The 24,464-nt window shown below is 39.3% G+C and overlaps 1 protein-coding gene across 4 annotated transcripts in view; it reads left to right on the top strand.

The window, feature by feature from the left end:
- The window catches only part of FBXW11 (F-box and WD repeat domain containing 11), a 141,470-nt gene that overhangs the window by 65,945 nt on the left and 51,061 nt on the right, over positions 1 to 24,464 (top strand). The gene's annotated exons all lie outside the window — the stretch shown is intronic.

Below are 24,464 nucleotides of genomic sequence, written 5' to 3'. Positions count from 1 at the left end.
TATAAAAGAGTTACTAGTATAATACACAGAACTTTTGTTTCTCAATTTGAAAGTAAAGCTGACTGAATGCTTCTCTCATGCTGTAATATTTTCCTGTGTATTTCCTACAAAGGAGGATGTTCTACATAGTCATAATGCAAGAATCAAATCAGTAAATTAGCACTGACAGATTACTGCCAACTAATTCTCAGCCCTTCTTTAAGTTTCATCAGTAGTCCTGATAATTTCCTTTATAGCAGAGCTACCCAGTTCAGAATGATGCATTGCCTTTAGTTGTCACACTTCTTTAGTTTTTTTCAGTCTGGAAGAGTTATTTGGTCTTTGTGGGACTTTCATGACCTTGACACTTCTGAAGATTACAGACCAGCTGTTTTATAGTCTGTCAGTTTAGGTTTTTCCTTTGTTTCCTTATGGTTTATTTAGTTTGTAAGAATATCATATTCTCATTGCATCCTGTCAGGTACTACATAATCTTGATTTCTCTCATTCAGAGTGGTGATGACTTTGATCACTTGAGTAAGGAAATGTCTGTTAGGCCTTCTTCATTGTAAAGTTATTTTTTTTCCCTTTGTAATTATGCATTAGGTGGGAAGGTACTTTGAAACTCCATAAATATCCTGTTTTCATCAGAATTTCGTTTTTCATTTATTCTATCAGTATACACCTATGTTTTCCTGTTTTATTCAGTAGGTTATTATAATCTTTTATTATCATTATTTATTTTGATGGTCATAGTGTTTAAAGTTTAGGCAATGGGTGCCCTTTCAGGTCAGCGTCTGTATCCTGTTTTATTTTATTTTATTTTTTGAGACAGAGTCTCACTCTGTTGCCAGGCTAGAGTGCAGTGGCACAATCTTGGCTCACTGCAGCCTCTGCCTCCGAGGTTCAAGGGATTCTCCTGCCTCAGCCTTCTAAGTATTTGGGATTACAGGCATGTGCTACCACACCTGGCTAATTTTTGTATTTTTAGCAGAGATGGGGTTTCACTTTGTTGGTCACGCTGGTCTCGAACTCCTGACCTCTTGATTCGCCTGCCTTGGCTTCCCAAAGTGCTGGGATTACAGGCGTGAGCCACCACACCCGGCCTGTCTGTATCCTTTTGATCTGTTTTCATGATTGTTTAAGTACTTCCTTACTTTCTGTTGCAACATGTTCCAGGCTTATCTTGTATTTTCCCGCTCTCAGCCTTGGAAGCAGCCATTTCTCCAAAGAGCCTTGTTTCCTTTCACTGAGGAATGGTATTAGATCTGGATGGCAAGTGTGCTTAGTGCTACTGGAATGTCATTGCTTCTAGGCCCTCTCAGCCAACTGTGTTAGGAGATATATGTCTACTTTTCTGTCTATATAAAAATACTTCCCTCCTTGTTCTATGTATTAGAAACTGTGAGTCCATACTGATATATCCAATTCTCGTCTAGTCTCACAGGTCTCATTCTAGCCTTCCAGAAGGAAACCCTTTTCATATTTAGTACTCTCTTCTCTAACAGTGAGAAACCTGACTCCTGTTTTCCCCAATATATTTACTCACTTGCTCAATCCCAGAATGCATATCAAGTAGTTTTAGAATTACAGTGGGCCCTCCGCATTCCACAGATTCAATCAACCTAGGTTTGAAAATATTTGGGAGAAAAACCAATAAAAATAACAATATAACAGTAAAAAATAATACAAATACAAATACAGTAGAACAACTATTTACATAGCCTTTACTTTGTTTTAGAATTATAAGTAGTCTAGAGATTTAAAGTATATGAGAGGATGTGCTTAGGTTACATGCGAATACTATGTCACTTTATATAAGGAATTTGATCACCAGTCAATTTTGATATCCATAGCGGGAAGAGGGTATGTATCCTGAAACTGATTCCCGAGGATGACACTCAACCCCAAGGATGACCCTGAGGGATGACACGCCTTGCAAACATCACTGAAAAATACATGTACTAACACTAGCCATACTAAAGATTCTTTACAGTTTTCTTTTTTTTTTTTTTTGAGACAGGGTCTTGCTCTGTAGCCCAGGTTGGAGTGCAGTGGCACGATCTCAGCTCACTGCAGCCTGCACTCCTGGGATCAAGTGGTCCTCCCTACTCAGCCTCCTGAGTAGCTGGGACTATAGGCTCATGCCACCATGCCCTGCTAATTTTTGTCATTTTCCTTAGAGATGGGGTCTTGGCATGTTGCCCAGGCTGGTCTTGAACTCTGAGGCTCAAGTGACCTGCCTGCCTTGGCCTCCCAAAGTGCTGGGATTACAGGTGTGAGCCACCACACCTGGTGATTTCTTTGGAGTTCTTAAAAATCATGTTCATGACTGTGTAGTCCAATTACTGAGTTCAAGAGTCACTTGGGTGGGATTTTACCCCTTACATTAAGTATGATTATGTTATTCATTTGTTTCTGCTGATATATTCCATCTCTCTCTCTGAATTTTTTTGTTTTTGTTTGTTTTTGAGACAGAGTCTCGCTGTCTCCCATACTGGAGTGCAGTGGCGTGGTCTTGGCTCACTGCAACCTCCGCCTCCTGGGTTCAAGTGATTCTCCTGCCTCAGCCTCTGAAATAGGTGGTACTGCAGGCTCCCGCCAGCACGCCCCCGCTAATTTTTTTGTATTTTTAGTAGAGATGGGGTTTCACTATGTTGGCCAGGCTGGTCTCAAACTCCTAACCTCGTGGTCCACCTGCCTTGGCCTCCCAAAGTGCTGGGATTACAGGTGTGAGCCACTGCGCCCGGCTTATCTTTGCTTATTTTTTACACAAAAGGTAATATACGGTACATATTCTTTTGCACTTTGCCTTTTCACCTAAAGGTGTATACTGAAAGTTATTCTATATCCGTCAGCAGGGGCCTTCCTTATTCTTTCTTATGGCTACACAGTACTCTGTTGTGTTCGTATGCCATAGTTTATTCAGCCAGTCTCTTTTGTATGAGCATGTAGGTTGTTTCCATTTTTTTTGAAATTACAAACAGTGACTGAATAACCTTGTGTATATGTATTTTCCTATTGTTACTGAATTAGTGTATCTTCAGGGAGAATTCCTGTAAGTGGAGTAAATGCACAATTAGTTTTGTTAAATATTAACAAATTCTCTTCCAAAAAAGGGTTGTAGCACATTTGCCTTCCCACCAGAAATACACAAGAGCACCTATTTCCTCACTGCTTCATTGACTGAATGTGTTATCGCTTCTACGTACTTGCCAACATGTTAGGTGAGAAACGTGTAGCTTTAATTTGCATCTCTTTATGAGTAAGTCTGAACATCTTTTCCTATTTAAGGTCATGTTATGTTTTTTGAAAAGCCTGTTTATGGCCAGGTACAGTGGCTCACGCCTGTAACCCCAGTTATTTGGGAGGCTGAAGCTGGGGGATTGCCTGAGCCCAGGAATTCAAGACCAGCCTGGGCAACACAGGGAGACCCTGTCTCTACAAAATATAAAAATAAATTACCTGGGCATGGTGGCATGCATGTTCCTTTGGTCCCAGCTACATGGGAGGCCAAGGTGGGAGGATGACTTGAGTGTGAGAGAACAAGGCTGTAAGTGAGCTATGATCATGCCACTGCACTTCAGGCTCAGTGACAGAGTGAGACCCTGTCTCAAAACAAAACAAAGTTTGTTTATGACTTTTCCTCATTTTCTTTTTGGGGTTTTGGTGGTTTTTTTCTTCCCTCAATTTAAATAAATTATTAGGGATATTAGGTCTTTTATTTGTGACATAGGCTACAAATATTTTTTTCCAGTTTGTCGTTAAAGGTTTAGTTTATGGTAGTTAATAAAAATGCTGTGCAAAAGTTTAAAATTTTTATCTAGTTTAAATTTTCCTTTTTTTTTTTTTTTTTTTTTTGAGACAAGGTCTCATTCTGTCACCTAGGTTGGAGTACAGTGGCACAATCATGGTTCACTGCAACTTCAACCTCGCAGGCTCAAGTGATCCTCTTACCTCAGCCCCCTGAGTAGCTGGGACTACAGGCGTGTGCCACCACACCCAGCTAATTAAAAAAAAAATTTTGTAGAGATGGGGTCTCACTGTGCTGCCCAGGCTGGTTTCATACTTCTGGGCCCAAGCAATCCTCCTGCCTCAGCCTCCCAAAATGTTGGGATTATAGGCGTGAGCCACCCACTGTTCCTGACTTCCTTTGTTTTTGGATTTTGAGTCATAGTTAACACCCTTTCCCTATACCTAAGTTTTAAAGGAATTCATCCACTTTTTCTTTTCTTTTCTCTTTTTTCTTCTCTTCTCTTTTTCTTTTCTTTCTTTGGTTTTTTTTTTTGACAGAGTTTTGCTCTTTCACCCAGGCTGTAGTGAAGTGGCATGATATCGGCTCATTGCAACCTCCGACCTTGGGTTCGAGCGATTCTCCTGCTTCAGCCTCCTGAGTATCTGGGATTATAGGTGCATGCCACCACACCTGGCTAATTTTTGTATTTTTAGTAGAGACAGAGTTTCACCATGTTGGGCTGGTCTCTTAACTCCTGACCTCAGGTGATCCACCCACCTCGGCCTCCCAAAGTGCTAGGATTACAGGCGTGAGCCACCTCCCCCAGCAACCCATGTTTTCTTCAAGTACTTCACAGTTTTACTCTTTAAATTTCTTATCTATTTGCAGTCTATTGATGTACATTCTTTGAAGTATGGATCCAGTTTCATCTTTTTCCAAATTGCTAGCCAGTTGTCCTAGCACTAACGTTTCCCAGTGATTTGAGGTGCCACTTTTATTATGTGCTAAGTTTTCATATATACTTGAGTCCTATTTCTGGACTTTCTATTCCATGAAGCCAGAATTTGGCAAACTGTTGCCTGCAGGTCAAACCTAGCCATGTTTTTTTTGTTTTTATTTTTTGAGACAGAGTCTTGCTCTGTCGCCCAGGCTGGAGTGCAGTGGCACAGTCTCGGCTCACTGCAGCCTCTGCCTCCCAGGTTCAAGAGATTCTTCTGCCTCAGCCTCCCAAGTAGCTGGGACTACAGGCACCCGCCACCATGCCTGGCCAATTTTTGTGTTTTTAGTAGAGGTGGGGTTTCACCATGTTGATCAGGCTGGTCTCAAACTCCTGACCTCAAATGATCCACCCACCTCAGCCTCCCAAAATGCTGAGATTACAGGCGTGAGCCACCGCGTCCGGCCCCCACTGCGTTTTTATAAATAAAGTTTTATTGAAGCACAGCGACACTCATTGAATTACATATCTGTGGCTGCTTTCATCCTGTAACAGAAGAGTTGAGTAGTTGTGACAAAATCAGTGAGTCCTGCAAAGCTCAAAATATTTACATCTGACCTTTTACAGAAAAAGCTTGCCGACCCTGCTCTGGAGTAATTGTGTATTTATGTACTATAAAAATACCTTGCTTTTCAGTAGAGAGGCTTATTAATAGTGTATTTTGATGTCCAGTAGGACTGATTCCCCACTTTTCTTTTTTTGTATTTTTTACGAATACTCATGTAAGTTTGCTTTTGTATATGAACTTGAGTATCAGTTTGTCTAGCTCCTAAAGAATTTTCTTGTGGGATTATTGGGGATATGTTAAACTTATAAATTAGGGAGAACTATCATTTTTAGAATGTTGAGTTCTCTTATCCAACAACAGTTATTAAGAAAAGAATAGAGAAATCTATCAAAGAATTAATTCAGAAAAATGTATCAGGTCAGCGTGGATTCACGGAGAATACTGCCACACCTTTAAAGAACAAATAGGCCAGAAGCTCTATAAATTGTCCCATAACATTGATTGAAGGAATTTTTCTTCTTTTTCTGGGAATTACTTTTAGTTTTATTATCTTTTGATCAGAGGTTCTTATTTTCTAATTTTTCTTTTTTATTGAACTTATTTCTTTGTGATCTAATATATGATAAGCTTTCAGAAATTTTTTCCATGTGCTAGAAAAGCGTGTTTAGTCTGTATAAACAGGTTGTCATACCCTGTGAGACCTGCCTGGCTGATTGATGCTTATGAATTTTTATTTTTCGTTTTCTTGAGCTGTCTTGTAGTGAGAGTGGTGTGTATAGTATGTTTATATCCATGTCTCTCTGCATTTCTTTTAGTTTGTTTCTTTTCATGATGTGCTTTCTTTGCTCTTTTATTTTTGAAATTTCCTTTTATAGAAAGGTTTGTATTTTTGTTACTTTTAATTATAATTTTTGTAATGCCTCTATTTCCTGTTTATTTTTTTGTTGTTGTTTTGTTTTTGAGACAGGCTCTCACTGTGTTGCCTAGGCTGGAGTGCAGTAGCATGATCACAGTTCAGTGTAGCCTCAAACTCCTGGGCTCAAGTGATCGGGGCCTGCCTCAGCCTACCAAGTCACTGGGACTACAGATGTGGGCTACGACGTCTGGCTAATTTTTAAATTTTTTTAGAGATGGGGTCTTGCCGTGTTGCCCAGCTGGTCTTGAACTCCTTGGCTCATGGGATCCTCCCATCTTGCCCTCCCAAAGTGTTGGGATTACAGGCATGAGCTACTGCACCTGGACTGCAGTTTTAGAGTTGTGTTATTTCTTTGTCTGAATATGACATATGATTCTTCTGTTATCTTCAGACTTGTTTTATTCTTCTTCTTCTTTTTTTTTTGAGATGGAGTCTAGCTCTGCTGCCCAGACTAGAGTGCAGTGGCACAATCTTGGCTCACTGCAACCTCCGCCTCCCAGGTTCAAGCAATTCTACTATCTCAGCCTCCTGAGTAGCTGGGACTACAGGTGCCTGCCACTATGGCTGGCCAATTTTTGTGTTTTTAGTAAAGACAGGGGTTCACCATATTGGTCAGGCTGGTCTCGAACTCCTGACCTCAGGTGATCAGCCCGCCTTGGCCACCCAAAGTGCTGAGATTACAGGCATGAGCCACCGCACCTGGCTCAGACTTGTTTATTCTTAGAGCCATAATTGTCTTAAATGTTTACCATTAACTTTTTTGACGAATTTTTGCATCATCTCTGGATTACTCAAGGAAACCTTTTCTTTACCCTTTATTTTCTAAAATTTTGGAAGATGCTGCTCCACTGATGCCTCTCTTGGTATGTTGTTTTGAGAAGTTTGATGCCAAATCGAATTAATGCTGTTTCTCTTTAAAGGTTACTTCTTATATTAAAAAAATTTTTTTGGGGGGGTGGGGATTGAAAACATTTTTTCTTTATTTTTGAAGTCTAATAATTGTCCTAGGATATCTCTTGGAGTTTATTGCTGTGGGCCAGTTTCCCCTATTACCTGGAGACCCTTTCAACATGTAGTTCGGGTTTCCTTTTTTCTCTGGAAAGCGTTTTGAATTACAGTTTTTCTTTTTCTTTTTAAATAACAGCTTTATTGAGACATAAATATTATAAATTTACACATTTAAAGTGTACAATTCAGTGACTTTTAGTATAGTCACAGAGTTGTATAACCTGTGCCACAGTCAGTTTAGAACGTTTGTATCACCCCTAAAAGAAACACGCTACCGGCTGGGTGCGGTGGCTCATGCTTGTAATCCCAGCACTTTGGGAGGCCGAGGTGGGCGCATCACGAGGTCAGGAGATCGAGACCATCCTGGCTAACACGGTGAAACCCCGTCTCTACTAAAAATACAAAAGCAAAATTAGCCAGGCGTGGTGGCGGGCGCCTGTAGTCCCAGCTACTCGGGAGTCTGAGGTGGAAGAATGGTGTGAACCCAGGAGGCAGAGTTTGCAGTGAGCCGAGATGGTGCCACTGCACTCCAGCCTGGGTGACAGAGTGAGACTCTGTCTCAAAAACAAGACAAAAAACAAACACAAAAAACGCTCTATCCTTAGGCTGTCATTCCCTATATCCCTCGCCCATCCAACCCTAGGAACCACTTGGATTATAGTTTTAAAGGTTATTTTTGTTATTTTATTTTTTTCTTTAGAAACTCGTGTTATATATAGGTTGAATCTCCTTTGTTTTCCATGTTAACTACTTTCTCACTGTCCCATACTGCTTCTTTCTTCATCACATTTTTATTCTTTTGGGTTGTTTTCTTGCTTTACTTCAGTGTTTCCTAATAATTTTCAATTTTTGTTTTTTAATTTTTTTTATTTTGAGACAGGGTCTCACTCTGTTGCCCAGGCTGGAGTGTGGTGGCACTGTCTTGGCTCACTGCAACCTCTGCCTCCTGGGTTCAAGCAATTCTTGTGCCTCAACCTGCCAAGTAGCTGGAACTTCAGATGTGCACCACCACACCTGGCTCATTTTTGTATTTTTAGTGGATACGGGGTTTCACCATTTTACCCAGGCTGGTCTTGAACCCTGGCCTCAAGTGATCTGCCTGCCTCGGCCTCCCAAAGTGCTGGGATTACAGGCATGAGGCAATGTGCCCAGCCTATATTTTCAAATTTTTAAAATTTTCATTTGCTTTATCTTTTTTGGGGGCATTTTAATGTATTCTTGTTTGTTATAATTTTGTTTTTATTTTTTGAGTTAGGTCAATTCTTACTACATTTCTTTCAGTTTTTGGTACATTTCTGTTCTTAGGTTTTCCAATTTCTGATTCAGAGTGTTTCAGAGTGTTGTTAAGTAACATCAAATGCCTGTTTGAGCATATTTAAATCAGTTTGCAGCAACTCTTTTCAACCAGGTTTCTCAAAAACAGTATGCGCTTACACAATAAGGCATACATTGTATATAATGATGTCTGTCATACATGACAGGAATGGTATTATCTATGTACCATCCTTAGAGAAATTAAGAAAACAGTCTGCAAAATTACTCTCATCAGGGCTTCATGATCTCACAGAACCTTAGTTAAGAAAGGCTTATTTGGGATGTTGTTTAGTTTTCTCTGTTTTTCCCTCCTTCCCTTACTCCCTCCCTCATCTTTCATATGTAGGAGTTCCATGAACTTTTCCCTGTATAGTTTTTTCTTTTTTAATAGATGAAAATTGCATGTGTCTTCACATTTTTTTTGAGACAGGGCTGGCAGTTTGAGGTAGTTTAAGTTGACAAGATTCTTAGCTTAAGAGCATCCCTTATCAAAGTATTATTTCTTTACTGCATGGCTTCCTTTGCAGGATAAGCAGGTGATGGTGGGAGGAAAGGCTTTGCATCCTTTGGAAGTTTGTAAAAATTCTTTTCTTGCAGGATCCTAGAATACTTCCTCCTGGGATTCTAGGATCCCTCCTACCCACATACACACACAACCTCTTGTAATGTGGGCATCCCATACCACAGGGATACATTTGATGCAATAGATGAGCCTACAGTAACATGTCATTATCACCTGAAGTTCATGGCTTATATTAGGATTTATTCTTGCTGTTCTACATTCTTTGGGTTTGGACAGATACGATAACATGTATCCATCATTGCAGTATCATACAGAATAGTTTAACTGCCCTAAGAATTCTGTGTGCGCTTCCTGTCCATCTTTCCTGACAATCACTAGTTGTTTTAATGTCTCCATAGTTTTGCCTTTCCCAGAATGTCATCTAGTTGGATCACACAGTGTGTAGACTTTTCAGATTGACGTCTTTCACTTAGTAATAGGTGTTTAAGTTGCCACCAGGTTTTTTGATGACTGGATGCCTCATTTCATTGGATGACATTCAATTGTCTGGATGGTACCACACTTTTTTTTTTTTTTTTTTGAGAGAAGGTCTTGCTTTGTTTCCCAGGCTGGAGTGCAATGGTATGATTGTGGCTCACTGAAGCCTCAACCTCGTGGGCTTAAGCAATCCTCCCACCTCAGCCTCACAAGTAGCTGGAACAACGGGTGCATTCCACCTTGCCTGACTAAATTTTTTTTTTTTTTTTTTTTTTTGTAGAGGCAGAGTCTCCCTATGTTGTTCAGGCTGGTCTCAAGTCCTGGGCTCAAAAGATTTCTCCTGCATTGGCCTCCCAAAGTGCTAGGATTACATGCATGAGCCACTGTGCCTGGCCCTACCAGAGTTTATTTATTCACCTATTGAAGAACATTTTGGTTGCTTCCAAGTTTTAGCAGTTATGTATAACTGCTGCTATAAACAGCCATGTGCAGTTTTTTCTGTGGATATTAGTTTTCACTTCATTTGGACAAGTAAAAAAGAACATGAATATTGGATTGTTGGGCAAGAGTATATATAGTTTTGTAAGGAACTGCCAAATTGTCTTCCAAAGTGACTGCACCAGAGTAGGGTGACTTATAGTAAAAAATGTGTTGTACTTTGGTGATGGGCACCCTAAATACCTTGACTTCATCACTATATATTATATACATGTAACAGAATTTCACATGTACCCCATAAATTTGTACAAATTAAAAAAAACAAAGTGGTCTTACTATTTGATATTTCTACCAGCAATGAATGAGAGTTCCTGTAGCTGCACGTCTTCTCCACCATTTGATGGTGTTTGCATTTTGGATTTTGGCCATGCTGATAGATGTGTTGTGGTATTTTGTTTTAATTTGTATTTACCTGTTGACTTAGGAAGAGGTGCTCCGTATTCCGTGTTTGTTTGTCATCTGTATATCTTTTCTGGTGAAGTGACAGTTAAGGTTTTTGGCCCATTTTAAAAACTGTGTTGTTTACTTTTTTCTTGTTAAGTTTGAAGAATTGTTTCTAGGCTAGGCATGGTGGCTCGTGCCTATAATCCCAGCACCTTGGGAGGCTGAGGCGGATGGATTACTTGAGCCCAGAAGTTCGAGACCAGCCTGGGCAACGTGACAAGACCTCATCTCTACAAAATATACAAAAATTAGCCGCGTATGATGGGGCACCCCTGGGGTCCCAGCTATTCGGGAGGCTGAGGTGGGAGGATCACTTGAGCCTGGGAGGTTGAGGCTGCAGTGAGTGGTGATTGCATCACTGCATTGCAGTGTGGATGACAGAGTGAGACCCTGAGAGAGAGAGAGAGAGAGAAATTGTTTCTATAATTTGGGTAACAACAGTCATTTGTCATATATGTTTTTTGCAAATATTTTCTCTGAGTTTGTGGCGTATTTTTTCAATTCTCTTGACAGTGTCTCTCAGAGATTTTTAATTTTAATGAAGTCCAGCTTAATAATTCTTCATGGATTGTGCCTTTGATGTGTCTAAGAAAGTCATCAACAAACCTAAGATCATCTAGATTTTCTCCTATGTTAGCTTTTAGGATTTTTATCGTTTTCCATTTTCCATTTAGGCTTGTAATCTGTTTTCAGTTAATTTTTCTGAAATGTGCAAGCTGGGTGTCTAGATTCATTTTTTTGCTTATAGATGTCCATTTGTTGACGAGACTCTTCTTTGTAATGACTTTGCTTCACAGTCAAAGATGAGTTGACTGTATTTATGTGGGTGTATTATCTGGGCCCTTAATTCTATCACATTGACCTAGCTCTGTATTCTGTTGACAGTACCACACTTTCACTTTCGTGAATACTGTAGTTTTATAGTGCCTTTTGAAGTCAGGCAGTATCATTCCTTGAACTTTGTTCTCCTTCAATTGTGTTTGTTATTTTTATTTATTTATTTATTTTTAATTATTATTATTATTTTTTAGCCTTTCCATGTAAACCTTAGAGTCATTTCAATATCCACAAAGTAACTTCCTGGATTTTGATAGAGATTGCATTGAATCTCTAGATCCGGTTGGGAAGAACTGATGTCTTGACCATATTGAATCTTCCTTTCCATGAACATGGATTATGTCTTCATTAATTTAGTTCTTTGATTTTCTTCATCAGGGTCTTCTAGTTTTCCTTACAGATTCTTGTGTATATTGTTAGATTTATACCTAATTATATCTATAGGTGTTTATGTAGATGGTAATATGTTTTTAATTTCACATTTCATTTGTTCATTGCTGGTATACAGGAAAGTGATTGACTTTTTGTATATAAACATGTGTATACTGCAGATCTGCCATAATCACTTATGAGTTCCAGGGGCTGTTTTGTTAATTCTTTCAGTTTTTCTACATAGACAATCATGTCACCTGTGAACCAAAACAGTTTTATTTCTTTCTTCTCAATCTGTATATTTTTTATTTCCTTTCCCTGTCTTATTGCATTAGCTAGAACTTCTAGGATGATGTTGAAAAACAGTGTTGAGAGGGAACATTCTTTGTTCCTGATTTTAGTGGGAAGGTGTCAACTTTTTCACCAATACATATGATGTTAGCTGTAGGTTTTTTGCAGGTGTTCTTTATCACGTTGAGGAAATTCTCCTCTGTTTGCCTTTTGTTTGTACACTCTTTTCTCCTAAAAACTGATCTTTTGAAGACTGCCTTTTTACATCTTACATCCTCTATCTGTAATCAACTCTGAACTAGCAGGATACTTTTTAAGTATTTTCACACTTAATGTGATTTTATGTCAATCTTTTATCTGCTGCTTGTTTCCTTCTTTTTTCTTCTGCTGCTTGTTTCTTCTTTTTTTCCTGAACTGCCCTTGATCTTCATGAAGATTTGTGGCTGGAGCATAAGGATGTACTAGGATTTAATTTTCTACTTAGGTTCTGTGCCTTTTAGTTATTCTGAGAGCTTGAGCTTTATGTAGCTGCATTTTTTTGTCAGTCTTTGTGTTCTGTGAATTCACTAATATCCCATCACTTTTATTTTGTAGATTCAGCAGGATTTTCTAGTTAGACAGTCATACCATCTACATTCTTTTTGTTATTTATGTTTTTATTTCTTTTTCTTGCCCTGTTGCATTGACTGTAGTGAAACTTGTGGTTTTCAATTTCAAATTCACAAATTTTTAATTTTTAAAATTACTGATTGATTTATTATTTTTTTTGAGACAGGGTCTCACTCTGTCACCCAGGCTGGAGTGCAGTGGTGCGATCTCGGCTCACTGTAACTTCCACCTTGGGGGTTCAAGTGATTCTTGTGCCTCAGCCTCCCAAGTAGCTGGATTTAGAGGTGTGTGCCACCACGCTGGCTCATTGTTTTATATTTTTAGTAGAGACGGGGTTTTACCATGTTGCCAGGCTGGTCTTGAAGTCCTGATCTCAAATGATCCACCTGCCTCGGCATCCTAAAGTACTGGGATTACAGACGTGAGCCACTGTGCCCAGCCTATTTTTTATTTTTTTAGATGGAGTCTTGCTCTGTCACCCAGGCTGGAGTGCAGTGGCACGACCTCAGCTCACTGCAGCCTCCATCTCCCAGGTTCAAGTGATTCTCCTGCCTCTGCTTCCCAAGTAGCTGGGATTTCAGGCACATGCCAGTATGCCCAGCTAATTTTCGTATTTTTAGTAGAGACGGGGGTTGACTGTGTTGGTCAGTCTGGTCTTGAACTCCTGACCTCAAGTGATTCGCCTGCCTTGGCCTCCCAAAGTGCTGGGTGTGAGCCACTGTGCCCGGCTCAAATTCACAAATTTGAATTCACACTAGAAGTGTGAATGGATGTTCTAGCTTTGTCCTTCAGGACAATGGGAAAAGGTTCCATCTTTAAACATTAAGTATGATGTTTCATTATATGACCTTTATCATATTGGGGAAGTTATCTGAGTTTTTAATCATGAATAGATGTTGAATATTGTCAAATGCTTGAAATGCACCTATTGTAATCTTCATTCTGTCCCATTGGTCTATACATATGTCTTTATGCTAGTTCCACAGTTTTGGTTATGATAGCTTTGTAGTAAGTTTTGAAACCAGCTTTTCAAAGCTGATTGAAGTCCAGTTTCATTCTTGTGTATCAGGATTATTTTGTCTGTTCTGAGTCCCTTGAGATTGCTAATGAATTTTATGGTTGATTTTGCTACTTATGCAAAAAACATCGTTGAGATTTTTGTAGGGATTGCATTAAATCTGTAGATAGTTTTGGGTGGTACGAACATCTTAATATTAAGTCTTGCAATCCATGAACACAAATTGTCTTTTCTATTCTTTGTGTCTGATTTTTTCTGCAATAGTTTATACTTTTCAGTTAGTCATATTTTCTAGAAATTTAAAGAGAAGAAATTAATGTATATGCAGACCCAAGTTTTCTTTTCTTTTTGTCTGAAGAACTTTAACATTTCTTCTAGTGAAGGGTTGAGAACTAGATCAGAGTCCTGGAAGCCAAGTGAATGAAGTATATCAAGAAGATGGAAGTGCTCAACCTTGCTGAAAGGTGAAGAAATAGGAGGAATGAGAGTTGACCCTTAGATTTAATAACTTGTAATGTGAAGTCTTTTCTGATGAAAACAAATGATTATTAGTCAAGGAATTCGCAAAGGAAATTCTCTTCAGTCATCCACTTATTATGAAATACACATCCTTTTGGATCTCATGGATTTCTAAATTTGACCAAGAGGTAATTGTCAAAGTAGGCATGAAGGTTCATTGCAGTGTTGTGTTTGATAGTAAAAAATGTAATGTTTGTTACTTCTTGTATTGAGTAAGGAAATTATGGGATGAAGTGAACTGTAGCCCTTAAAAATGAAAATGTAGAACTACAATGATGTGGAAAGATGTTCATGACACATGGAAAAACCAGTTACCGAAGAGCATGTTTTAAACAGTTTTCACTTACATATATGCAGTTTTCAGTCTGTGTACCAAAATGGTCCAGTGGTTATCCTTAGGTGGCAGTATTTTGGTTGATTTTTCCTTTTTAAAAAAACTTCATTTGTATATTTTCTTTTGTGATGTGCCTGTGCAAGTCCTTTGCTCATTTTAAAATTTAGTATGTGTGTGATTGTGATTTTTCCTTGATTTGAAGTGAGTTAAAAAAAATTCTATGTGTATTGCCACTCTTTTCTTGCTCTGTGGGTTGCCTTTTTTCTTTTACATCTAATTCCTTTGAAAGAATTAAGGTGTACTGTGTATTTTGCATGTCGCAAAACTAATCCACATATGTAGTCCAGTGATGCATCATCACCATAAATCAATTTTAAAACATTTTCAGTCTCTGAATGTTTTTAATGAACAGAAATTATTTTAATATACTCTGATTTATTACATTGTTCTTTGTGGTTAGCAGTTGTGTATTGTTTAAAAAAGTTTTGCCTATTCCCAGGTCATGAAGATGTCCTATGGCTTCTTCTAAAAGCTTTACTGCTTTGTCTTTTACACAGATCTTCAGGCTATCTAGAATGGATTTTTTTGGTGTTTCTTTGTATGCATGTGAGAGGGTAGGGCCCAAAATATGTTAAGAATATCTAGTTGATAGAGTCTTTTATTTAAAAGACCATTCTTTTGCCACTGCACTGAAATGTGCCACCTTGGTATTTAATCAGGTGAACTTATATGTGTGGATTTGTGTTTGAATGCTGTTTCGTTCCATTAATCAGTTTGTCCACCTTTATGTCTGTATAACACTGTTTTAGTTACAGTAGCTGTATAATAGATCTTGATGTCTTATAGTATAAATTTTCTAGCTTCATTTTTCCACATTGACTTGGTTCTTCTTGGCCCTTGATATTTCCATATAAATTTTAAAATCAGCTCTATTTTAGGGTGGGGGGATGGGGGACACAGTTGGGGAGGACAAGCCTGCTGAGATTTTGATTGGTATTGTTTTGAATTAATCGTCTCTTAATCTTTAAGGTAAGCTTTTGGCAGGTTTAGTTTTATTTTCTCAGTTTTCATTAAAATATTACGATCTGTCAAGTGGTAGCTACTATTATATTTCATTGCTTTATAGTTTCTTAGGTAGGTTTTATGTTTGAATCTTGGATGAATCTGCTAAGTTACACATACAGAAAATGATTGTGATGTGATATTGTATTTCTCTGGCTTTGGCTGATATTATTGATAGATGCTTTCATGTTTCTTTTTAAATGATTTATAGTAGAAGCAAGAATAAAAGTAAATACTTTTAAATACTAAATACTCCAGTTTTATTATTTTTTCCCCCTTCTGAGCAGTGTTGTGTTGTAGGTGCTTTGCATAGGTTATTTTTATTCCTGCAACATAGGCAGTATTATCCCTATTTTATAAAAAGAGGGACCTGAACCCAAGAGAGTGGTCCAGTAACTTACCCTGAGTCACAGTTTGTAATTGGTAGGGCCTGGGATTTGCGTTGGGGATGGCTGGCTTAAGGGCCTCTTCTTTACACTTCAGCTGACTGACTTCCTCAGTGGTGCCATTCTTCATGACTAAGTATCTTTTGGCTGTTTTTCTGTTACTGCTTCTAAAGCACTTTCTTTTCTGGCTTCTTTAGTGAATGTAAAAAGCTTTGGTTTTAAAGCCATCTTCAAAGTGTGAAGCACAAGGAGCTTGTACGAGCACGCTCTGCCCTTGTCTGCTTTCTCTGGGAGACTCTAGCAGACTCGTATGTATCCTTCTTTTAGATCTTTTTAAGCACTCAGATAATAAATAAATTTTCTTCTTTTATATAGTTAGCTGAATACTTTGGGGGAGGTAAGGATGACTGCCCCTCTGAAAGTAGACCTTGTTTCTTACCACTTTTTGTGAGGACCAGAATGGCACTGCATGTTTTTCTTCGCTTCTATTTTGAATTCTTGCTCGTTGTAGACAGTTTTGGAAAATGTGGGAAAGGAGTAAGTAGAAACCAAATTACCGCTTTTTCACTATGTTAAGTAATAGGAAGATTTTGGTAACTGTAGCTAATGCTTATCATCAGTAAATATTTATTATACTTCTGTACTTAGGTAGCATACTGGGAATTATTCTAAGTGCTAAGGATACAGACTGAATAAAACAACCAAATATCTCTGCCCTGTGGAGGTTAAATTTGACTAAAGGAGCCTCTGTTAGTCTGTTCTGACACTGCTATAAAGAAATACGTGAGACTGGGTAATTTCTAAGGAAAAGACGTTTAGACGTTTAACTGGCTCATGGTTCTGCAGGCTATATAGGAAGCATGGCGGTGTCTGCTTGGTTTCAGTTATGGCAGAAGGCGAAGGGGAAGTGGGCACTTCATGTGGCCAGAGCAGGAGGAATAGAGAGTGTGGTGAGGTGCTACTTTTAAGCAACCAGATCTCATGAGAACTCACTCACTTATGCCATGACAGCACCAAGGGGGATAGTGTTAAACCATGAGAAACCGCTCCCATGATTCAATCATCTCCCACCAGGCCTCACCTTCAACATTGGGGATTACAGTTTGACAAGAGGTTGGGGTGGGGACACAGATCCAAACTGTGTCAGAGCCCTGCTTGCGTGCCAGGATTATCTCTTAAAATTTTCTCACTCACTCTGCCAGGGAGGCCCTGTTTTCACCTTAGTTTTATGGATGAGGATGTAGGCACAGAGAGGTCAAGTGGAATGCAGCACTGCTGGGCCTTTCAGTAAGAGTTTGTTTCCCCAGACCACAGCATATATATCTGGGGTCTTGGTGTGAATCTTTTACTTACTTTTTAAAGTTTAACTTCAAAAATCACTTTTTCTTGCTCTTAAAAAGATATATGTCTACTTTAAGGAAAATTTAGGTAGGATAAGTAAGCAAAAATCAAATAAAAATTACAGAGATAATATTGTAAGCACATAGTTGCTTTTGTAAATAAATAATAAAATAAATTTTATTTGTAAAGATGAGATTGTACAGATATATTTTGACTTGCTTTTTTCCCACTTGAAATAGTTTAAACCTTTTCCCCGATCATTGTTCTTCTAAAATAGTGTTTCCCTGACTTTGGGCAGTTGAGTACAAGCCTCACAAATTTTGACATGTCTGCATACCATTTGTTATTTTCCGTTCTGACCATGTTGTAAAAATCTGCTTTTTAAGTAAATCAGAAGAGGGAACTGTAATCACTACTTGACTGGAAAATCAGTGGTGCTTACTGGTATATATTAGCGTAAAAGTAAATACCATTAAAAACCCCAACGTGGGCAACATACTGAGATCTTGTCTCCATAAAAGAAAAACAAAACAATTAGCTAGGCACAGTGCATGCACCTGTGGTCCCAGCTACTTGGGAGGCTAAGGCTGGAAGATTGCTTGAGCTCAGGAGACCGAGGCTGTAGTGAACCGTGATCGTGCCACTGCACTATAGCCTAAGTGACAAGACTTTGTCTCAAAAAAACAAAACAAAATGACAAACCAAAAACCCATATGACATTTTAGCCAGATATTGTTTTTTTGTTTGTTTTTTACAGAAAATTGAACAGTAAGCCCGCTCTTTTTGTTAAAAACAGGTAATGGCAGATATTAGAGAGATGTGAAAGTATCTTTTGATGAAATTAGAATTGAAAGCAAACTGAAAAGCTAGTAGCTTTTGCAGCATGGGATTTATTATACTCTACTAACCTTTACCAGGGTTTTCCAGGGGTTTTCAAAGTAAGAAATGAAATTTATATTTATACCTAGTGTGTGTGTGGTAATTTTTATGTATATGCATATATGCATGTGATACAGGATTTTTTCAGTGCTGCTTCGCCAGCTGGAGACCTTTGCAGCTGGCAGTGCACCTGCCCGGGCCTCGCTCTGCCCCGGGCTTGCTGTTGGAGGTACCCTGCCCACTTGGCAGGTGGGCTGCTCTTGGCGCCCTGGCGCTGATCCTGTGCTCAGTCTGTGCCGGGGCCAGGTGTGCTGCAACCTGCTTCTGCCTTGGGCACTGGCCTCTAGACAAGGGGGAATGTGGTGGCACTTGAAAATTTTGGAGACACCAGCAACTACGTGACCCCAAAGGAGGTATTACAGCATGTCACAACTCTGGCCCAGGGAGCGGCGAGGTCTGGGGCCCCAGAAGGGTTGTAGCTCTTCTCTCCTTCCTGCAGCACTACCAACCAGCGGGGGTGGGGGATGGGACATGTTTCAGCTCATTTGTGTTACAGCTTATTTAATCCTGTCGTCCTGCTCTGGCCTGTGGCTCCTGGGCTGGTCTGGCCCCGTGGCTGCTTCCTGTCATGCGGGGCTGCTGCCTGGCACCGGCAGAGGGCAGAGGGCTACAGTATTACGCGTTTTTCCTACCCATGTTCGGAAGATCCTGAGTTCTTGTCCCACATCCAAGAAGAATGAGGTTATGCTCACAATCGGAGGGTGAGCAGGGCGGAAAGTTTTATTGAGCGACGAAGCAGTTCTCAGCAGAGAGGGCACTCAAAATGGGCAGTCCACTACCCGAAGTCGGGTACTCCCCCAGTGTGGCTGAGTTCAGGGTTTTTAATAGTCACAGAATGGGAGAGGTGCGGGCGGTAGGTAGCATTGGAAAAGGCAACGTTTGATTAAAAAGCATTATCCAGAAACAACCAATTGGGAAAGAGCTGGCAAACAGGAATAGAAATTCTCACTCCGGGTCGTGGGCTTCATCCATAACCAGCAGCCTTGTCTTCAGGCTTCAGGCTGTTTTTAGCTTGAAGGTGGGGTTTTGGCCGGGTGCAGTGGCTCGTTCCTGTAATCCCAGCGCTTTGGAGGCAGAGGAGGGCGGATCACGAGGTCAGGAGTTCAAGACCAGCCTGGCCAACATGGTGAAACTCCATCTCTACTAAAAATACAAAAAGTAGTTGGGCATGGTGTGGTGGGCGTCTGTAATCCCAGCTACTCGGGAGGCTGAGGTAGGAATTGCTTGAAGCCGGGAGGCAGAGGTTGCAGTGAGCCAAGATCACGCCACAACACTCCAGCCTGGGCGACGGAGCAAGGCTCTGTCTCAAAAAAAAAAAAAAAAAAGGTAGGGTTTCACCACGGACCCGCCCCATCTCCCTAGGATTTTGTCTGCCTCCTGCTGCTGTCACGTGTGTATGTGTTATGTCTATATATTCAGGAAAATTGCCGCCATTTTTAATTGTAAGATTGATTATAAGAAACATCTCTATTTCAGAGATGTTAAAATGTGAAAAAAACATGTCTTAGAATTAATGAAGTAGAGGATATTATATGTGCTCTATTCTATTTCAGTTTTTTAAAAAATGCTGGTTATCTCTTAAGTTGATATTTTAAACTATAATGGATTGTAATCTCCAATTGGAAAAACATGGACTTAAAATTTAAAAATAAGAATCTTAATTTCTGCTTTACTTAAAAATCAGTAAAGATGAATTTTAAATGAAAATGTACAAAGTAAAATAAAACCTAGGTGTGGAAGAATATCTTTATGACGTTAGGAGAAAAAAGATTTCTTGAGTAAGATGACAGAAAGCATAAATAATAAAGGAAGCAATTGACAAATTAAACTTCTTTAAAATTTATTACTTCTGTTTATCAAAAGACACCATTAACAGAATGAAAAGTTAAGCCACAGATTGGGAGAAGACCTTTGTAATAATATATTTGAGAAAGAGTTCATTCTAGAATATACATAGAATTTCTAGAAATCAGTAAGAAAAAGTCTAACTAAAAATTGGTTAAAAGCTTTGTTATCCAGTCTGGGTGTGGTGACTCAGCCTGTAATCCCAGCACTTTGGGAGGCTGAGGTGGGCAGATCATTTGAGGCCAGGAGTTCGGGACCAGCCTGGCTAACATGACAAAACTCCATTTCTACTAAAAATACAAAATTAGCCGGGCATGGTGGTGCATGCCTGTAGTCCCAGCTACTTGGGAGGCTGAGGCATGAGTATTGCTTGAACCATGGAGGTAGAGGTTGCAGTGAGCCGGGATTGTGCTGCTGCATTCCAGCCTGGGCAACAGAGTGAGACTCTGTCTCTCTCTGTCACACACACACGCGCACACACACACGCACATGCACACACACGATTGGTGATGACAAAAAGGAAGAAAAACATTCTTCTACATTCATTCTTTCAGATTTTTTTAGTATCCGTTCTTGTCATGTAATGTCAACAATGAAATACTTGTTAGAAATTTGAGTGGATAGATTAATTAGAAGAGACCTTACTGTGCTATAATAATATAACAGAAATTTCATATAACAGAAATTTCAAGCAAACTCCCATTTAATAACAAATTCATACATAGCTGATTTAGAATTTATTAGTGGTTTACATTTTTATCAGTTGGCAGAAAGAAAATAACTGGTATATTCCTATATTTTAGCGTTTGTCCAGAGGGAGGAGATTTCCAGTCAAGCTGTTTGGTGATGATTGCGTTAATGTATATGCACATATGGCCTTCTTCCTTCTGAATTGCTATGTTTGTTTGAGAGATAGGAACTGCTATTTTAGACAAACTTTTTCAAAATGAATGCTTCTGGCTTTCTAGTGATTTTAATTCCCAGCAATGTGTTGGCAAGATTTAGGTTTTAGGGGCCCAGATATAGGTAACAAGAACAATGAAAAGGTATTTGGTTTGCCTTTGCCAGTCATTGTTCTATGTATTTATCTTTGGAATTTACAGTGAGTAGTAATTGGCGGAATATGTTTAGATTTTTCTACTTGGTGTAATCTTAAATATGTAATAATCTCTTCCTGATTTCTAACTATATTTGGGATTTTTTTTCTGTGACCTATATCAGTTTTTACAAAAAGGTCCATGGAAAATTGAGAATAATATGCAATCTCTTACTGGATAGAAAGTTTGAGATATATCTAGTAAATCAAGCCCGTCCCTCCTTCCCTCCCTCCCTCCCTTGTTTGTTTCTTTCTTTCTTTTTGGTCTCCTTCATCTGTCAAAGCTGGAAAGGTATTTAAAAAATAAAATTTCCAACTTTTCTCCTTTATGTACTGTTGCTTGGTGTGGTGACTTACCTGTAATCCCGGTGACTTGGGAAGCTGAGACAGGAGGATCACTTGAGCCTGGGAGTTTGAGATCAGCTTGGGCAACATAGCAAGACCATGTCTCTAAAAAATTTTAAAAAATTAGTTGGGTGTTGTGGTGTGAGCCTGTAGTCCTAGCTACTCAGGAGGCTGAGTTGTGAGGATTGCTTGAGCCCGGGAGTTCGAGATTGTAGTGAGCTATGATCATGCCTCTGTACTTCAGCCTGGGTAACAAAATGGAACCCTGACTCTTAAGACGCACTCTTCTTTTTGAATTTTGCTTTTCAGAGATTTAAAACGTAAATATTGCTCTCCTTGCAATAAAAACCCTTGCTGTCCTTTTAATTTGAATTTTTTTTGCTATGTTTTTGCTCATTTCTTTTAGCCTTTTTTGTACGAGTTTGTTATTATGCTTACCTTTGTGTGTAGGGGGTCTCCTCAATTCAGCTTTGTTTTATTAAAACATTCTGGTTGCAGTCTATTAAATTGATTTCATGGGCCAAAACCAGCAGTTGGAAAACACCTAAGATACATTTTTTTCTGTGTGGGAAAGTACATTGATTTCTGAGTAGAACAGGCTTAGGTCTGAATCCTGTGTCTCTCATTTACTAGCTATATGACTCTTAACTGTTAGTTACTTAATGCAGAATTTGCAGCATTTTTAAAGCAGGAAATTGATTCCTCATATAATTCTCAAAGTACGGAATTTTCCAGTTGAAATATATTCTGTGTGTGTTCATGGCCCCTACTGGCAAACATATATCACTGCTAAGAGCCTGTTGTACCTATACACAAACTAAATGAAAATGAAGGCTAGGTCATTGGAACCAGCCTACCACTTCCATTGATTGGTATGCAAGAGAGAAAGGGGAATGTGCAGAAGAGATTCTAGAATTATTGAAATGCTATGAAGAAAAAATGAATTCTAGGTGGTAGCTGAGATTCCATAGCAAATGCAGTATTGCTGTACTAAATTACCCAGTTGATGAAAACATCTTGACAAGTTTTCAAGTCACAATATTGTGTGATTTTTTTGTTTGTTTGTTTTGGAATGATGATGCAGTGGGGTACACTTTCTCAGGTTTTGTTTGGTTTTATATAGAATTCAGTTTCAGATATGTAATTTACATCTGGGCTACCTAGAATGCATTCGTTTGACAGAGTGAAGACTTTTTGCATTGGGGTTGCCATGTTCGTGAAAATGCACAGATAAAAAGGAAAGTTACTTTTGCTAACCTGTTTATCATATTAAAAAAACACACCATATATATTTTCAGTTATTTTTTATTTTGTTTATTATTATTATTGCTTTTTCATAGAGATGAAGTTTGCTCTGTTGCCTGGGCTGGAGTGCATTGGCATGATCTTAGCTTATTGAAGCCTCAGACTTCTGAGATCCTCTCACCTTAGCCTCCTGAGTAGTTAGGAGGCTTGGCAGTACCTGGAGACATGGGGTGGGGACTGACTTCCCATCTCTCTTCCACTTAACTCCTCATTCCTTTCCATGCTCCACCTTTCATGTTTCCAGCCATTCGTTGTCCTTACCACTCTTAGAACCCAGATATTGTGGCCTTGCAAGACGGCTTTGTAACTACCAAACTCAGGGGATGCTGTACTGAGTCACTGCTCCCCCTTTCTTTATTCCCCTGAGGAAACCTGCTCGCTTTAGTAACCCTTAGGTCCCTTCAAGATAGCAGTAAAAAGATTACATGGAGAGACCTTCATAAATAGTACCTTTGTTTCCTTGTTCTTCATCCCATTCAGGATTACTTATTGCTTTCACCAAACCAGTCCTGTTTTGGACTCTTGGACACACTGAGTTCCTCTCTACCTCATGGTTGATTTTTTAGATAGAGCCCCACCCTCCTGTCCCTCTCCCTCATTGTGGACCTTGGTGCTATGGGGTTTATAAGATTTTACTGAGAAAGCCAAGTTTTCCCCATAGGCAGCCATCTGGAGCCATCCTGTCAAAATCTCTGAAATTAGAAAAGCATAAGAAGATAACACAGGGGAAAAGTAGCATCTTCAAATCGGAGAGTGAAGTAATGTTTTTTGGAATACCTATTATGCATTAAGCATTGTGTAGGGTAGTCTCCATCCCCACAACAACTCTGTGTGTTTGTATTTGTTCCCAGGGTAAAAGATCTTGCTCAAGCTCACACACACACATTGAGTGAGTGACCAAATCAGGAATCCAACTTCTCTTTGACTTCAAAGCCTTTGACTTTCCTACTCTGTCATACTGCATCCCTGCTCAGAGCCAGTTTTGTGACCTGTAGAGTGGCTAGTGTTCAGTGGTGATTCTTATGTCATTACCTACATTGGTATTTTCAAATGGATTGTTTGGAAATACTGTATAAATAGTACAAACATTTTAGGACTTGAAGAACATAAAGGAAAAATAGGGAAAATTTGAGACAGGCTTATTCCCTAAAGACAGCAAACAGGATCTCGTAAACACTGATAACTTAAATAGATCTGTAATAACCTTTTGAATAATACAAATGTTGTTTAAATTTTATACCCCAATATTATAATTTTAGGTTTTAGAAGGAATCTTAGAGAGACTGCTATCCATAAATGAGTTGTCTTTTCAGAGCACAACTAGCCCACTTCCCCTTCTCATTAAGTTTCCATTTAGCCATTAGGTGGGAGCTTCAAAAGGGAAAATCCAATCATGTATAATCTCTAGTTAATGGGCATCTATTGAGCGACTGGGTCACCAGAAAGAATAATTACACAGTACCTCTTTGTGCAGTAAACACAAAAATCAAAAGCTAATGCATTCCCAAGGCAAGCCAGATTGTTACTGGCTAACAGCATCCTCCTCTTCAGGGAGAAGGTTGGGGCACCCACCGTGCTTGCTAGGGGAGATTGCAAAGCCATTCCAGAAAAACAAGGCTATCAGGGGAGGAAGGACGAAGGCAGGGGGGCTTCCAAGGCTTTGCTACTTCTAATTGCGGATTCCCTGGGGTGCATTACTGAATAGCAGACCTTCTAGTAAATGTTTTGTGCAATCATCGGAAACTTCATGGGTCTTTGGAATTTC

The sequence above is a fragment of the Theropithecus gelada genome, chromosome 6, assembly GCF_003255815.1.
Source record: "Theropithecus gelada isolate Dixy chromosome 6, Tgel_1.0, whole genome shotgun sequence".
NCBI classification, from domain to species: Eukaryota; Metazoa; Chordata; class Mammalia; order Primates; family Cercopithecidae; genus Theropithecus; species Theropithecus gelada.
This window is presented reverse-complemented; position numbering and strand designations above follow the sequence as displayed.